The sequence below is a fragment of the Poecilia mexicana genome, unplaced genomic scaffold (assembly GCF_051168715.1).
Source record: "Poecilia mexicana isolate PSO_F unplaced genomic scaffold, ASM5116871v1 scaffold_7, whole genome shotgun sequence".
Lineage (NCBI taxonomy): Eukaryota > Metazoa > Chordata > Actinopteri > Cyprinodontiformes > Poeciliidae > Poecilia > Poecilia mexicana.
Window position 1 is genome coordinate 23,556,184 of NW_028263376.1, and position 18,511 is coordinate 23,574,694.

The following is an 18,511-nucleotide window of genomic DNA, read 5'->3' on the forward strand; positions in this document are numbered from 1 at the left end:
TGTTAAAACGTTTATACGCTTCTGCTTTAGCACCTTGGACTCGCACTTCATTAGCATGAAAAGATTTGTAAGTTTACACTTAAACACTGAATGCTGTCAATTTGTACACAGATTGTGCAAGTTGCTTTGTGGACCATCAGGGTGCTGGTACACCTGGCAACTATGCAACTTTATGTTGTGGTGTCTATATATATATATGTGTGTGTGTATATATATATATATATATATATATATATATATATTCCTATTTTTGCTTGGTGACTGTGATCAAGAAGTCACTCATTGCATTTTCTCATTGACATACAAGCAGAAAACCTAAATTGCTGTAACAAGAATATTTCATTCTCAATATGACATTACTTGACAAAGACAACTGACATGGCATAATGATATCCCAACTAACATTTGTGGGTTACAGCTTTAAGGAGCTGCAGGTGATGTTTTTTTACTGTAGCAACAAGCACTTCAGCATGATGAGATTTGTTATCTGTGACTTTTCTGCTGTTTCTGAGGTTGTGAGTGGATGAGAATGCGTAGTAACTTGGCAGCAGCTGTGCGGGAGTGGAGGTGTATGGTAGGTGGCCTTGGACAAGAAGTGTAAAGAAAGGCAGAGTGACTCACCAAGAGAGGAGCCTTCAGAGTCCATTGACAAGCAGCCCACAGAGCTTTCTCCATCTGTGCTCTTGTGTAGGATAGTCAGAGAGGCAGGAGAGTGATGGGGAAACATGTATGTAGGTTAACGTTTCAGGAATTCACCAGGGGTAATGGTTTTTCCATAAGCTGCCATTGTCGAGGCTGACCTGGCTTTTAAGACTGAATCAAATCGATGGCTTCTCCGTCTTTGACTGGGGAGGAGCAGCGGCGGCTCTCTGTGTCTGCAGAGCCACGATAACGTTGCTCAATGGGCACTAACCACCTTTCAAATGGAAATGGAGCATCCAGTGAAATTAGACACAGCCATCTGGATGATACTAAGAACAAGGCGGTGAATGAAAGATGGTAGTGTGGCGGTTGAGGGTGTGTCACGCTTTGAGACTTTGTTGTGTCAGAGCTCAGCTCTGCTGAACATTTGAAGTCTGTTTTGCTTTGACTAGGGTTTGTTAAAATGTGTAACACAGTGCCTTCATATCCCAACCATAAATTTATATTGAGACGCGAATGTGATAAAAGAATACAGACTTTTCAAAATTTGTTTCTGAAAAATGTGGAAAGCACTGATATTTAGCCTCTTTAACTCTGATACCTGATAATACTTTACTACAAACCGTGAATTGGACATGCTAACCATGTGGAAGAATATGCCATGATCAGATAAGAACGAAACTGAACTTTTTGGCCTACAACAACACATGTGGCAGAAAATTAAGACTGCAGTTACACGGAAAATCGTCAGAACTGATGATAAGAATAATGGAGTTAAATACCGGACAAAATCTGTTAGAGGCTTTTTTGCTTGAGCTATTTTGCTAAACAAAAGTTTAGTCTATTTGTACAAAGCTGGTAGATATGCACCTGCGAAGATTTGCAGCTGTAATTGCTGCTAACGGTGGTTCGTACAAAATATCATCTCAAGAGGGCTGAATATATATCCTGCACATATAAAAATAAGTACAGGACACATTTTTAATTAAAAATACATTCAAATACATTAAAGTTTGTCATCATACGATGACTTAATTTGAAAAAAAAAAAAAATCATGAATACTTTTGCAAGTCAGTTTAGCACAAGTTGCGCTGCATTTATAGAGCCATTTCAGAATGGATGCATGCTTGCAAGTGCAGAGAGTGACTCACCCTAAACCACGGGGGGGGTGTTCAGCAGACAGGGTGCTGACTTACAGTACACACTCATCACAGTGCCAGTTTGTTCTTCCCATGTCCCCCCCCCTCTCCTCATAAGTCAACATCTATCTCTCTCTCTGTCCCTCACTAGGCTGCTTGCAAACACACATGTGCGGTCAGTCAAATTTCAGCCGGGGGGGATATGGGGGGGGTTTCGTAATTTGCTGACACAGAAAGCGAGCGGTATGATCATGTTGAGCACCGGCTCGATCCTCTAAGAGCCCGCAGGGAATCGTTCAAAATAAATCACTCACAGATACTGCTGGCCCTAAAGATTAAAGTGCATACGTGTGTGGCATCTCTGTGAATTAAGTCTGTCTGCGTGTGTGTTGGATGTTTTTATACAGTAAATGGCTTAATCCAAAGTCGCAATGTTTGTGAGCTTTGCATACTGTGAAGGCGATGCAAAGAGCCTCTGGGTCCGTGCTGCTGCCGTAAACGGTTGCATGGAAGTGTCTACACATGCACCAGCACCAATTGGCTCACAAAAGTTGTCCTCGGGGAAATAAGGGCTGCAGCACTTTGAGAGATACACAACCACTGTATTAGAGTTTTGTGTTGGTCTAGTATGTGCATTATTTTGTGTTCTTTTGTTAGTGAGAGAATGCAGGGAGTGCTTAAATTATGCAGACGGTGTTGTGTGTGAATTTATTTTGTCTGCGCATAATCCTGTCTCTATTGTTTGTTTGGGTTTGCATGTACAATATGCATGTGCATATGTTGACATAATGTCTCTGCCTAAAGGCCATGTTTATGCAGTGTGTTTTCTGAGGACTTTTTTCTTTAGCTCCATATGGTGTCAGAGGTGATAAATTGGCTCCAGGGGCAGCACTGAGCAGCTGTGAACGTAATGCTGAACGTCGGCCTTTACACTCCACGGTCCAACGGTCTGTGGCTAAGTGAGTGCTAATAAACCCGACATTCGGTTTGCTGTACTGATGCGAGAACAATTCCACACATCTTACTGCCCTCAGTCATTGTCTTTTATGTATTGAATTTCTCTTGTGGAAACTATAGAGTTGGTTTGGGTTGCATGGTGGCACACTTCCTTTCTGGTGTAAATTTCATCCAGGGGATGCATGGAGTTTACATATTTTTCCCATGCAAGTGTATATTTCCCCAAGGTGCTGTTTCTTCATCTTGCCTTCCAAAAAAACTTACTGTGTTCCCCTGTGCAACCCTGCAAAACCAGGCAGCCATAGAAAATGATTGAATTGATAGTGGTGTTGCTGTTTCATTAGCTTTAGGATTGGTTGAACCTGTATTGAAACAACTGAAATGCTTGAGGCTAACCCCAGTTGTGTCATCGCTTTAGTCAATAAAAGTGCATTAATCAGCATTTAGGCTCGAGCTAGGTCTTTTTAAGACAAGAAGCAATCTTCCATACATTAACCTGATTTGAACCTACAACACTGTGAAAAAAATGCCCTCTTACAGATTTCTTTCTTCTACTTTACCTTTTTTCGGTCGCACTTGCAATGTAATACTAATGCCTGTATTACATTTGTCCAAAAGGCATCTTAATGGTAAATGCCCTGTCCTTGTATAGTGCTTTGTCAATTCCAGAGAACCCTGATCCCCAAAAATATTCTGTGGACTATTGATGGAATCAAAGGACTTAAAAAACTTTAAAAAGTTCTGTATTAAACTGCTTAAGTTTTATGCAGCCAAGCAATGATCATGAATCACAACACCAAGTTAAAAATGAATGGTTAAAAAAAGGTTTCAAGTGGTCAAGTGGACCCAACCCATTCAAGATGCTGTGACATGACTTTAAATAAGTTGTCTCTGCCTGAAACCCCTTCAGTGTGGTGAAGTGGTTTCAAGCTTAACTTTGTACAGTTAAGTTTATCTTTGTAAACTTAACTTTAGAAAGATAAAGTTAAGTTTCTTTAAAAACAAAAAAGGGAAAATAAGACTGCCAAAACTTCAGTAATGACAGTAAATGTATGAATTGACAGAAGGACATATATTACTTGCACCATGTGATATTAGCAGCTGTTCAGCTCATGTGTGCTTGTGTTTTATGGGTTCTGACTTTGACTCCATTCTAATATTTGGAAAATAAACTTAACCAAACAGCAATTAGGGCATGCACCTGAGAGATTTTCCGATATGCATCAATAAAATACTGAGGGTATTCACAGCATCTATGATGGTACCAATGATGCCAACCTTCAGATAACTGCTTGAGCCAGAATGATCATATGGCGTTAATATCAGTATCAAAAAATTATTCTTCAAGACTCCACAAGGTGTCTATAAAATCTTCCCATGCATAAAGGTTTAACTCTATCGAATTTAGTTTTTTTTTTCTTGTAATGTAAAAAGTATTTTTTCTTTGTAACTGTTGATTGAGCTCAAGAGGATTGGAAGTTGTGCAGATGGCTTTGAGAGAAGATAAGGGAACTAATTCCTCGCCTTCTCTCCTCAGGCTCTTTGATCCTCACCTCCCGCTTCATATCCCTTTGATTGCCATGTTTATGACAGCTCCTTCTTCCTTTTCTCCCCTTCCCTCTTTGCGTTCTCACTGTGTGGCATTGGCGCGTCAGCAGTTCGAAGTGAGCTGCTCTCTCCAACGCACAAACACAGAGTCAGCCGCACATACTCAGAGCAAGACACACCCCGCCTCCATTCTTACAGAGGTAAAGCGAGTGCGCCAGCATCCGTGATGAATAATTGAGTTATCTGGCTCCATGCAGAAATAGCAATCTCTCACATAAGTGTGAAAACATTACTTGCCACCAGAGACCTGGGAACTGGTGCTGCCACGTGGGTCTACACGTGTATGATGCGTGTGATCCCGTCTGCATGACATTTGTAAGGAATTGTTCCTATGAATGTGAACATTTTGAAGAGGCGGGATTCTATAGTCATCAGCTTCATGACGTAATAATCCACCTGTCATAAGTTGGAGCTGTTATTCGTGTCATGGATAAGGTTTTGAACTATAGAGGAAAAGAGAAAATTGTGTGACAAAAACTTTTTGAACATAGGAGTTACTTTATACATTGTAATTATTTAATGGAATCACCACAATTCAATTTACGTACTGGTAATTAGAATGTGATGCATAACATCTAATTCAATTAAAAAAAAAAAAATTCAAAAACTAAATGACCAATAATGCCCAAAGTAGCCCAAGATAAAGACAGATTGGCTAAAAAAAAAACTAATCTAAGAAATCTAGTTGACTTCATCTAATCATTGACATAGCAACAATCTTTCAGCTGCGAGGAACGATTTTGACACTTCAGCCTGACCATGTAGGAAATGTGGTGAAAATGGTAGAAAGCTGGCAACTCTCAGCACCAAGAGCAGCAAAAGGATAGATGGTCTTTGCTCTGGAAGGCTGCAGCCATCCCAGCCACACAGCCCCTCCCCCAATGCCCAAATCTTCATGCTGTCTCCACAGGCCCCCTGACTAAACTTGCTGTTTTACATTTTCATGACATCCTTCTCTCAGCTTGAAATGGAGTCCCACATCGCCTCATCACCAACCCTTCAACTTACCCTCCCTTGGCCTAGCCTTCGAGGTCATGAGGGTCAGCACTCCCAAGGATGCAGCCTCTGAACGGGGACACAGAGTTTATTTTGAAGCAGATTGACTTTGCTTATAGGTTCTTCTACAATTATAACATTATATATTTTCATTTTTAAGTAAAGTAAAAATTTATTGAAGTGATATATCGTAAATTGTTTGCACACCAAGGTATTAATGGACATAGTTAAAGCATTTTTGACAAATTCACCTTTAATGCTAAATAAGCTACAGTGTCAGTGCAACACAGAGTTTGATTCTTGTCATTGCATCTTTAATTCTAGCTGTTTAAATAATCATCTCTATCATTTAGATTAGATAGAGCCTAGGCATCCCATCTGTCTTGGAGAGAACTGACCTGATGTTGATCAGCTCCGAGGCCTGCCATATACTCTCCGTGTTAGCAGCTCCCAGGAGCCCTCTGAAGCGATCCGACTGGTGACACAACAAAGCTGAGGGAGTGGAATCACAGGAAACTGACAAATAAGGCCAAATCTGACAGGCGAATCCTCCGAGCAGCTCCGGAGTCTGACAGATCCTTCAGCAGAGCAGCCAACGCCCCTTGCAGCAGCAGCAGAGACATTCATTACCACGGTTTCATAACACTACAGTAGAAATGATGGTGTTGATGAGAAAGGCGCGAAATGGTGATGATCATGTCACAGATTTGAGATAAAGTAGTTTGAAGTCAGTGTGCAGGTGGGGTTTAGTGGTGATGGTTGGTGTCCACAGCAATAATAATGAAAACTGGTATTTAGTGAGGTGCAGCGGCAACAAGGGGATGCGGGGAGGACGTGGGGTTAAACCAACCAGCTGTTAGGTCTAAAAGCTCCGAGCCTCGTTGTGGGGAGACGGTGGCAGATTAAACGGCAATCCTGCTGATCCAGCCCACACATATACTCTCCCCACTGTCACACACACGCGCACACACGAAAGAGGAGGTGTTGCTACGAGTGCTCAACTTATTTTTAGCTCTGCCGTAATGTTTTTAAGAGATCTAGTCCAAGTGTGTGACAGACCACTGCCATAATAGGTAACAGACTAGAACAGGCTGGACGGGACAGATGCTGGACGTTAGTGGGGTTAAATCTGGGGCAAGCCGCCCCAGCGCGGACGGCTTCAGCAGCTGCTGATGTAGTGGGGGTCGACTGGGAGAGATGCAGGGACGAAAGTGATGTAATGCTGACTCTGGAGATAGCTGTGAAGAACAAAAAAAAAAAAATGTTGGTGTTGGGATCTAGTTTTAAAAGCGCACTGCCCTGTGTTTGGTAGTGTTTGTCCAGCGACATGTCAGATTAAGAATGGGTCAGCATACATACTTCAGCTCTATTCTCCTGGACTCTCCTTTCCTTTGAAATCATTCATTAATCTGCTCTATGGAGACACATTTAGACCAACCCGGGAATATCATTACATGGAAAAACATCCCTGGATCATTTGAAATCCTGTTTAAATGTTTCGCTAGATTGCAACTTTAAAGTCAGCCACTCCTGGTTCTGCTATTCACTCTCACTCATACTTTTGTTCTGGTCTTCCCACTCTCCTTCGTTCTCTCTCATTCCTTTTCTCCCCTGATGTTCTTGCTGTGACTTCTGGTTCTGCCGTCTGCCTGTCTCCCTCTCGTTTCTCGTTTTTTTTTTTTTTTTGGTGCCAAATGGGGGATTGGGAGGGCTCCTCCAAATTGGCACACAGATGAATAATGCATCTGAAGCAAAAGCAGAGAGCTGGGGTTGGGTACAGCTATCTTGTCAGACTCTTTTCCACTGTGGTACAGTTAGGTAGGGAGTTCATCCGATACTTCAGTGGAGGAAAACTGTCTTCCTTCATATTGCTTTCCATTCACATTTAATTTTGTAACTGAATGTTTAATTGCATCAATTATGCAGTAAGAAGACTTGACACATGCTATGAAAAATTTGGGGTGATTTCTTGGCATGTTCTTGACAAGACCCCGTGTTTTTCTCAACAACACACATGCATAATGCATGCTTTCGTTTGATTCTGTGTGACTGCATGCATGAGTTTGTATTTTGCTAGACATTCCCAAACTGCAGAGTGGAAAAGCTAACCGCACTCGCGAGCATAAACTCACAGAAGAAGCATCATTAAAGTAATGAGCAGGAAGTTAGCACTGAAGTCTACCATAAACAGAGAGGAAGAGCGGCATCAAGGGAGAGAGACAGAGAAAGGGAAGAATTCCTAATCCCATAAGGATAAATCTTAATCCTGAATGTTGCTTCTGACTCATTCTGGTTAATTAAGTCGAGTCAAGTGAGAGGAAAATGGGGTCTTGCCTTCTCTAAGTCTGTAGGATCAGCACAATACTCTACGTGGAGCTTATGAGGTCTCTCATTGGAAGTGTCCTCTGTGTTCTCCAAAAGCAGAGATGGAACAATTCGTATCCAGGCTGTTTTCATAAAGCTCACTCTAAGCAGCTCTTTTATTTTACAGGAATTTCACTCTGGCTCCCCATCAGGTCTCATATTTACATACACATCACTAGTTCGTACCCTCATTCAGTGTTGGGTTGCAGGCTGTGTATGCTAACATTTTCATTTATCACACTTTATCATTTAGCCCCCATTTATCGTAGATGTTATTGCTCTGCACATCCGGCACTCAGCAGTTAAACCATGCACACACACACACACACACACACACGCACACACACACACACGCACACTCGCGCGCAGACAAACACACACGCGGCCTGAAACCCAGAGAAAACAAAGAAATCTGTTGAGCAACCGATGGGAATTTTCTTTTGTTGTATTATGGTGGAAAGATTTCGCCATGCGACAAAAGGATGAGGCAAACAACTGAAATGTCAAGATCCTGTGTAGCTCTAAAAATAAAAGACCTAAGGGCTGCCATTTGAGTACATCTTAGCCACGCCGTAGTGCATGAACAGAGGAAACAAACATTTTTCTCCACCCAGCAGCAGCATCTGAAGTAGAGCTGCCAACAGTTCTCTCCTAAAAATAGAAGAAAGTGGATTTTGAAAATGTTTATCTACTTAACATTTAGTGCCCTTAAGAATATAAATACATGTTTCCAGCATGTCATCATGACATATAAATGTGTATTTTCAAAGAACAAGCAACCTAACATGTTCAACAGCATTATGCAATTCATAGTAAAACTGTCATTATGCAATACAAGTTTCCTTTTCTCTTGTTCTACTTATTAATTTATAAAATGCTAACAATGTAATAAATTTTTTTTTGAAAAAACCCTAATTTTTCACGCAAAGAAAATGTGTATGTGTTCAAGATAAGTACAAATGAAACAACAATTTAACGATAACAAGTGGGCGAGGCCAATGCTTCATTAGTCTCCGGTTTAACAGTAGGAGATTCTTCATATGATAACTCTTTGAAAGGACTTTATTCTTTGGGAACTTTATGATAAAGAAATCATAGGCCTTTAAAATTTATACAGTAACCTTCGTGGGTTTTTTCAAGAACAATCTTTGGAGAAGAGAAGAGATGAAACACTAGAGTAAAAATAGAAATGTATGCTTGTTATTAAGAGGTAACCCTTTACTTGCCACATCAATACTTACTCATTAAGAGACGGATACTGCCTAAGGCTTTTAGCAGATTCCAAATCATATTTGTTCTGCTTATGAGATTAGAGCTTTAGTGCGGGACAAATAGATCCGCAGGTTAAGTTCATTGGATGTGACCGCTGGCAGCAGGTCATTTAGGGGAAGGCAATAAATTACAATCTGAATTTCCAAGTGTCTGCACAAAGTTTTTCTACCCCATGTGTAGGTGTCTGAGGGTTAGAGATAGGAGCCTGGAGCTGATAGCAGAAATGTCACAGGGTTAAGCTGCAGCCCATCTTACCTCAGGTTTTCTCCTTTTCTAACTCCCCTACTCCTTCATTTCATCTTGTTATGCTGTGGACACAATGGGATTTCATGTTCCCTCTTATGTGCTGATGGACTTGAACATTTTATAGGAGATATTTCTCCCCCACACTTCCCCTCTGTCGACTTTTTATTTTTGCCCAACACGGATTATCTGCACATCGCTGACTGTTAGCGTGATTGATTGACTCAGAAGTGGAGCGTAAAGAGGGCGCAACTGTTTTACAGGTTGATTTTACTCACAGATCAGTGGCGGCGAGGTGATGTGTGCAAATTTTTCACACAGGCAGGTCAGAGCTGTTGGCCTTTTAATGGTTTCTTGGCACGATGGGCACAGGCAGTACACAAACTCCTCTGTAGCCGGAGTGAAATTCACTTAAATGGACTTTTAATGTGATGACAGAGACTGAGCTCAGAATGGTTTCAGCCAGGTCAAAGTCTGTTTACAATTATGAAAATTGCAGAGATGCAGGCTTTTTAATCCAGCGTGAACCCAAAGGAACAATGTTTGCGGTTGGTTTTTAAATGATGAGTGAAGGCAGCTGAGAGAATGAGGAGACAGTTATGAGTAAAATTACAAAACTAATGAAAGAAAAAGAAAAAAAGCAAGTGAAGCTACATTTGAATTTCATGGGAACTTACATATCATCATTTATCTATCAAGACAAATGAAAATATGAGTAAATAGGCTAAACTGCTAATGGTTCCACATTACACAGTGATACATTTTCTGTGCATAGCTCAGAATAAGCCTCAAGATGTCAGTTAAAGAAGCTGACTTCTCAGACTGCTCTATCAGAAACATTAATCAGAACACTGATTGGAAAAGAAAAACTAAATAGACGCATAACTCCAGCAATGTGAGTCTTGAAAAGAAAGAGATCATGAGAGGTTCAATAGAAGCTTACTGCAGCTGGAAGCAGTGTTTCAAGAGACACCACAAACAGGCTACTACTGTGGCATTTATTGTGTATGCAACTTCTGAACCAGAATACCAAAAGTTGTGAAAACTCTACAGAGCCACCGTGGAGTATTGTCAAAAGAAAAATGAGCGACCAATCCAACAACACAAACAAGCTGAAGGTCGCACTACTAACGCGCTAATTTATTCAAAAGGAGCCCCTCATAAGTATTAAGTGCATATACTGAACAATGAGTAGACATGCTTTTTTTCAGAAGAAACTTATGATGTTAAATTCTGATTTGCATTACAAGAAAGTAAGTCATAATCATCAAAATTAACAGGAATAAATGTTTGAAATATACAGCTCCTTGATGATAAATTTCTATAACAAATGAGTACCAGTAGTAAATACACAATAATATTCAAATATACTGAAATTCATCTGTACATGCACTTTATTTCAGGCTCTGGGATTACCTGAGGGAATTAGATCCAACTAAATAATGAAGGTTGTCATGTAATGTGACCACATTGGGAGGTGAGATAAAAGGAATATTTCCCGTACTTCATGAAAACACATGATTGTAAATGCTATAAATAGATTTCTGAGAAGCAGATGTGTGCGTTGGTGTTATATGAATGTATTGTTACTTTATCTAAAGCGAAACTACATGCCTGTCTTAATGCAGATTTTACTAAACTAGAAAGCTATCTTACCTCAGTGAGAAAAAAAAATTTATGAGGTTTTGAGATATCATCTTTGAAAGTTTTGGGATGAATGTAAAAATGTATTCCATTGGCTCTAAATAGTGTCTTAATGTTGTGGTTGGGAGATATGTTTCATGGACAAATTAATTTAATTTTGCCTTCATTATATAGTCAGTATTGAAAATAATACCGCAAACAAATACCAGCAAGTTTACAGCAAAACCTAGAAAGAAATGCATTAATAACTGCAGAAAACAGTTCAAATAAAATGAGGATAAATGCATGCTTAATTACTGCATTTTAGTTTGTCAGGATCTTCTAGCTTCACCAGTGAATGGAAACAGTAGTATTTAGCATGAGATCTTAACATGAGAATGGTGTTCTCTTTTACCTGAAACCAAGAAGCTGCACTTCCTGAACCTAACCATAAGATTGAGTTGCTTAAGTGAAACCAAACTTTGCAAACCTAAAGTCTACAGTGTGACAGAAAGCAAGGGACAGATACACAGCAAAGAAGAAAAATCACAAAAACTCAAAACATTCACAAGTTACATCAATCCAAGTTTGTTGGTCAACTCAATGAGGACCCCTTAAATCATCAAAATAACCGTCATACCTTTTTTCTTTTGCTTCTCAGATTCCTGGAGCACAGTCCTGTTGAGCATGTGTCAGGAATGGAAAATATTTTGTATCTTGGTTAGCTTGGCAAAAAAATTCAAGGGGTATATTTAATTGAATAAGGATCAACAACATAAACTTCTGAAGAGCAATGTGTTGAAAACACATTTGAACAGCTAGCTAGCTAGCTATAACAGCTAGCTTACTGATATGCTAGGCTAACTGTGTTGACAGTTGTCAGCGTAGCAGGTGACGTGATACAGACAGACAACATGTGACAACTGCCAGTGCAGTCTTTCTTTAACTGTGATCATCACACTTAAAAAAAACTTTTATTGTTGGGGAAAACCCAGACTTCTTAAATCAGCAAAATAATGTACAGATTGGCAAGTCGAGCACACAAACGTAGGCCGTGGTTTTAATATAACGACTGTGCAAAATGTAGCGGCATTGTTTGCTGGCTAACAATATGGCTGGCATAAAAATTACAGCTAGAACACACACATCAGAGACTGATTATCAAGTTTATTAGAGGTTTTAATAGCTGTCTTTTACAAAGTTCATTGATAGGAACAATACGTTGGATCAGTTTGGGACATCTGACTTCCAACGTGTTTACTGACTATCTTCTGACCACGATGTGCACCAGTACAGACTGTCTGATGTGAATTTCAGCATTTCCGAGACTGTTTCTTCTCCCAACATTGCCAAGCAGATGTGTGTGTGTGCACCAGATAAGCCAGATTTGCCTCCTCAACATGGAGTTTTCTTTACATCTGTTTCCAAATTTGAGAAAACCTCCGGATGATTTTCCCAGAATTCCATTTCGCGAAGCTTGTCGATCATAAATCAGGAAGGGGAAAGGAAAGCCTTCCAGCAAGCAAAATCAGTTCTAAAAGTTCATAAATTTTGCATGACTTTAGGGAAGCACCTGTAAAAAGCTTAAGTTAACCTTAACAGGCTTTTGTACTCACCACTGTGCAGAGCTGCCCACTTTGTGCTTTCTTTTTCTTTTGGCTAGACCTGAAGTCACCGCTGTTTTATGCTTTGCCTTTCCAGTAATTGCCTTTCTGAAACAGGAAGCTGAGCCAACGATTTCCTGAAGATTGAAAGTTCTCCTGGAAACACAATGTAAATAAAAAAGTTAATGTCATCCTAGAAACACAGCTTAATCAGGTTAGTCCTATTTTTAAACCTTTAAAAAGAATGTCCCACTTTGATAGGAGTCCTGCTCACTGCCAGTGCAGTACTTCATAATTTAAAAAACTGTTTAGGGAACTGCTGTTTAATCAACACGTTTTTTTTTAAATATATATTCGCACATCAGATCTGTCTTTGCTTTCTGAATAATTTTAGCAGACTATGTACATTTTTTGGTGTCTTTACAGTTTTTCTCTGTCGCTTTGGTACATTTCTGAAATCATACTCAACAAAACAGTAAGTGCATTTCTCAAAACAATTTGTACAAATACCAAAGCACCGTGGACTGATTATATGCAAACTCCAGTCTGTAATAGCCATTGTTTTCATAGAATAACAATATTTTATGTTAAAAAAAACTAACAACAAAACTGACAAAAGTGTAATGCTCCTTTAATGCTGTGTCTCTTTTCCAAGGTTCACACAGACAGCCATTGCTTACTCACCAAATGTCATATTCATGAGATACTTGGCAAAGTATCTCATGAATATGGTTTATCTGGGTTTTGCAATAACCCACATGTGTCAAACTCAAGGCCCGCAGGCCACATGTGGCCCGCCATGTCATTTTATGTGGCCCGCCCAGCATTTTATAGGCCGATGATTGACTTACAATAGGTTTTGAGCACGAATTGACTACAAACTACATCTCCCACAATGCATTCCGATTGTTACCAGCTAACATTACGGCTTCTCGCCACTAGAGAGCAGCAGAGTCACCTCAAGCTGCTTATTGATTTTCCCAGCGAATAAAACTGAGACATCGACAAGCTAACATCAAAACGTCCAAGAAAAGAAAAATCGATTTACAAGTAAGACTGTGAATGAAGATGTGTGTGAGTTGGTGTCAGGGCGGCAGGTCGCGCTAGACGTTATCTTGACCGACAACATAAAAAGAAATTGGTCCTGTACTATTTTATCCGTGAAATTACAATCATATTAACATCGACTATTTAGTCGCATTTTATGCGGTTTACTTAATATTCACCGTGAATCTAGATCCCATCACAAATTAAGCAGATAAATGCATCTACATTTTTCTCGTAGTGACAAAAACCACCCCAATAACTTTTAATAAATTGAATTAAGCGACTTCACTTAAATTAGCATCACTTCACCCGCTGGGGTCTGAACGCACTTCCTCCTGGTTCCCATCTGCAGAAAAATCTGCGCTAATTCATCAGTCAGTTGAATCTGTCTGATCCAAACAGATCAACTGAACTCTGTGAGTGTTTTACACCTGAGTGTTTTACCCAGGTGTGCGCTTTTACCAGGATTATTTATTTATTTATTTATTTATTTATTTTGCATGGTTTCGCTTCTCCGAAACGGACAGATGTTACGTCTGCAGCTCCTCCAGACCGCCGCTCTCCTGGGTAACGTGCACCAAGAAGGCTCCATTTGTTAAATCCGCTGGATGAGTTTCTCCCAGCGGTTTCTAAGTCTTCGCAGCGGCGGAGCCACGTCCGCAGTGGTTGAGCTGCGGACTGCGCATGTTACAGTCTAATTAACTTTTGCATTGTCATTTATTTCCTCCAGATAAACTACCGGCTCCTCAAATGGATTAACACAACGTTGCATTCTCTTTAGTTTTCTCTGGTCTGTAATTGAGACTTGAATTTAACACGCCATTTCAACCAAAGGTTTGTAATGCTCTTCCTAACCATTTTTTATTTGTAAGTATTGATTTTATTTTTTAGCCAAGCCTCTGTCTCTGCTAATGACATCTTCAATACATTTTTTGATCCCAGGCTTAGTTTATGGACTGAACAGACAGAAAAAGTTACCATTATACATTTTGAAGTGTTGATTTTATTTTTGAACCATTTTTTTTTATTGTAAAATGTTGATTTTATTTTTGAACCATTTTTTACTTTAAAGTGTTGATTTTATTTTTGAACCATTTTTTATTTTAAAGTGTTGATTTTATTTTTGAACCATTTTTTATTGTAAAATGTTGATTTTATTTTTGAACCATTTTTTACTTTAAAGTGTTGATTTTATTTTTGAACCATTTTTTATTTTAAAGTGTTGATTTTAGTTTGAACCTTTTTTTAATTTTAAAGTGTTGATTTTATTTTTTGAACCATTCTTTTAATTGCAAAGTGTTGATGTTATTTTTGAAACCTTATTCATTTTGAAGTATTGATTTTATTTTTGAACCCTTATTTATTTTGAAGTGTAGATTTTATTTTTGAAACCTTATTTATTTTGAAGTGTTGATTTTATTTTTGAAACCTTATTTATTTTTGAAGTGTTGATTTTATTTTTGAACCCTTTATTTTGAAGTGTTGATTGCCTGAAAGACCTTACACATGAATTGGCCCATACGGGGTTTGAACTGATGACCTCAGCATTACCAGCACCGTGCTCTAACCTGCTGAGCTAACTCACCTACCTTACAAACTGTTGAGTTTCCATGGATTTAAGAACTTACATGATCATACCACAATGGAGATTTGATAAAAGTGCTTATATTCCGATGTTTTTCAAAACGACATACATAATATTTTATTTTCCAGAGATTTTGTATTTTGAAGTGTTGATTTTATTTTTGAACCATTTTTAATTTTCAAGTGATTGTATTTCAGAGATTTTTTTTATTTAATGTCTTAATTTTATTTTTGAACCATTTTTTATTTGTAAGTATTGATTTTATTTTTTAGCCATTTAACCAATTCTCTGTAGAACCATTTGTCTCTGCTAATGACATCTTTAATACATTTCTTTGATCCCAGGCTTAGTTTATGGACTGTAATGTGAAATTGGGCACAATTATAAGTCTGACAGTTTGTTCACCAAGTTACTGTGCTCTCTGAGAGGATCTGTGGTATAAGTATTTGACATTGTTCTATGACCATCGTTGACATTAGTCTCTAACAAAATGTGGATCATCTACCAGGTACACTGCAAAGAGCATGAGTTTCTGTAGTGTAGTGGTTATCACGTTTGCTTTACACGCAAAAGGTCTCTGATTCGAAACCAGACAGAAACAGATTTTGCATGTTCTATTCATCACAAGTGTTTACTAAAGGTCAACAAGGGTTCTGTGGTGTCATGGTCTGTACTCAGAATCCAGGCATCTGAGTGCAAACCTCAGTTGAAATTTTCATGCGTTGCATCTCACATCATCAACTTTGGAACCTCAAACTGAAACAAAGCAGAGATGTTCAGTTTCTGTAGTGTAGTGGTTATCATGTTTGCTTTATACGCAAAAGGTCTCTGGTTCAAAACCAGACAGAAACGGTTTTTGTAGGTTATGCATCTCTTGGGGTGCAGTGAGACAACAAGAGCCTTCCTCTTTTGTGATGGTTCATTTGCCAATCGACTTCAATGTAGGCTTCTTTGAAATCGAAGCTACTTTACTTCAATTACCAATTGGCAGTTCTATGGCGTAATGCACATGTGTCAAACTCAAGGCCCGCCGGCCACATGTGGCCCCCCAGCATTTTACAGGCCAACGATTGACTTAAAATAGGTTTTGAGCACGAATTGTCTACAAACTACATTTCAACCAAAGGTTTGTAATGCGCTTCCTAACCAGACGCTCCAAAGCGTCCGGTCCATAAATCTTCAACACGCTGTCAGCTCCGGTCAGACAGATGCATTTAGTTCAGAGACCATGAGATGATATTCAGAAAGGATTTTTTAAATTAATTGATTTCAGTTGCCTCTGAGACTAAATCTTTGCATAAAGTCTATAATGTCTGCCCATGTGACTTGTTTTTATTATTTGTTTGCTTACCTTTAAACACTGATTTAAATATTGTAATTTTTAAACTGAGCAGTAATTTTACATCCATGGAAACTCAAATGTAATATTTAAAACTTCAATACATAAAATCAGTTATTTAACAATATGAGGTGGTGCTTAATTTATTTTTAACATTGTAGTTTTATACATTTATGCTAGAGGTGCCAAAGTGTAGTTTTCCAGAGCTACCATCTGCAACTTTAGATGGATTCCTTCTCTAACACACCTGGACCATTGACTCATTATAAGCCTCTACAGAACTGAATGAGGGAAGTCAACCTTTTGTCTGGGGTGTGTTTTAGCAGGGATGCACTCCTGATTTGTACCGTCAATGTGGCCCGTTGAGGGGGGCCAATATGCTGAAGTGGCCCTCGGTGACATTGAGTTTGACACCCCTGCAATAACCTATAAAGAAATGTCTATTTTACTAATAAAGACACCAAAACAATCCATTTTGTGTGAGAACCATTTCAAAAAAGTCCAAAACACAATAAGTTCAAAGAGAATTTAATAGTCATTCAGCTTTTTCTCAGCTAGCTCAACACACAAGTATAAAGTCCACCAGCATTAGCATTAATTAGCCTCGAGAAATATGTCCCGTTTTATACACAACACTAATCATAAACTGCTTAATGTGACCATCAATTTAATAACCTCTTCAAGACTAGAAGGTAACCAATATACATTAACATACATTTTTGCTGACCTGTTATAAGATGAGATACACACGTTAAGCTTTCTTTAGCATCGAACAGGAAGGTTTATTCTTCTTCTGTGTGCCCAACCTTCTCTATGTTACAGGCGCCCTCTAGCGGTTGTATGTGGAATCACACTGAATAAATGAAATAACTTAGAATGAGAAATTAAGGATCGAAAAAGAAAAATAACATTGAGATGGATTTTTTTGTGTTTCCATTTACTTATAACTTGTTTTAAGTTATAATACAAAAGTATGCGAGAAAGTATACAAAAACAATGCATGAAGACCTGTAGAAATTGCAGTGCAATCTTCCTACCCTGGTTGTTAGGCTACAATTTTCATCCACATGACAATGGGTATTTTTTCTTGAAGTGTAGTGTGGACAGAATCTCTTAGAGTGTGTTATCCAGCCTCTTCAGGCATCTGCTGTGAAATTATCACATGCTCCAACCATGGCAGCCAGAAGGGTCATCTGTGTGTGTGGCTGGCAATCACATATTTTCCATCTACATGCTGAGAAAAAAAATCCTCAATGGGGTTAAGGAATGAGGACTAGGGTGAGAAGAACTCCATCAGCATCTTGTTGTGGGTTGCAAACCGATGATGGCATATTTATGTTCTCGGCCTCTTCTGCCTACTCTTGTGTTTTACCTCCTAACTCCTCTGTCACAGCTTAGCTCCTCTTCCTCTTCCTTTTCTCTCCGGCTGTTGACACCATCCAAATACATGTCCTTTTATTGTCAGAAATGCAATATCGTGTTGCGCTGTGGCTATATATCCCATACTACCAGTTGAAGGTTCATGAGACATACCTCTGAGTTGTTTCAGAAAGTTCATTGATCATTGGTTGATAAACCAGTTTGTCAAGCATTATATGCTTGACATATTATGACAACTTGTTTAAGCATTGGATGGATGGATGGATGGATGGATGGATGGATGGATGGATGGATGGATGGATGGATGGATGGATGGATGGATGGATGGATGGATGGATGGATGGATGGATGGATGGATGGATGGATGGATGGATGGATGGATGGATGGATGGATGGATGGATGGATGGATGAGATGTTTGCTAAAGTGAAAAGTGACAATTATTCAAGGTTCCAAAGCTGTCTTTTCAGCTGAAAGTAAATTTCATTTTCCTTTTATTCAAAAAAAATCAAGATTGTAGGGCCTGGAGAAAGGTGTTCAACCTCCTATATGGAGTTTCTGCAATCATCGGTGATTTGCAGAGCTTTGTCATCTTTTGGTCCAATTTGTTTTAGCAAATCCAAAGTCATCACAGTCTTCAACCAGAGTCTTAGAGCACTTCTTGCTTCCCTCTGCTGACAAGCTGTGTGGAGAAGGTTATTTCATTCCATCC

At 39.1% G+C, this 18,511-nt stretch overlaps 1 protein-coding gene and 1 non-coding gene across 3 annotated transcripts in view; both read left to right on the forward strand.

The window, feature by feature from the left end:
* Window positions 1-18,511, forward strand: part of LOC106924575 (uncharacterized) — a 54,846-nt gene that overhangs the window by 11,546 nt on the left and 24,789 nt on the right. The window lies entirely within an intron of this gene.
* On the forward strand, window positions 15,861-15,933 carry trnai-uau (transfer RNA isoleucine (anticodon UAU)). Its single transcript has one exon. It is a non-coding gene; the product is annotated as a tRNA-Ile (tRNA).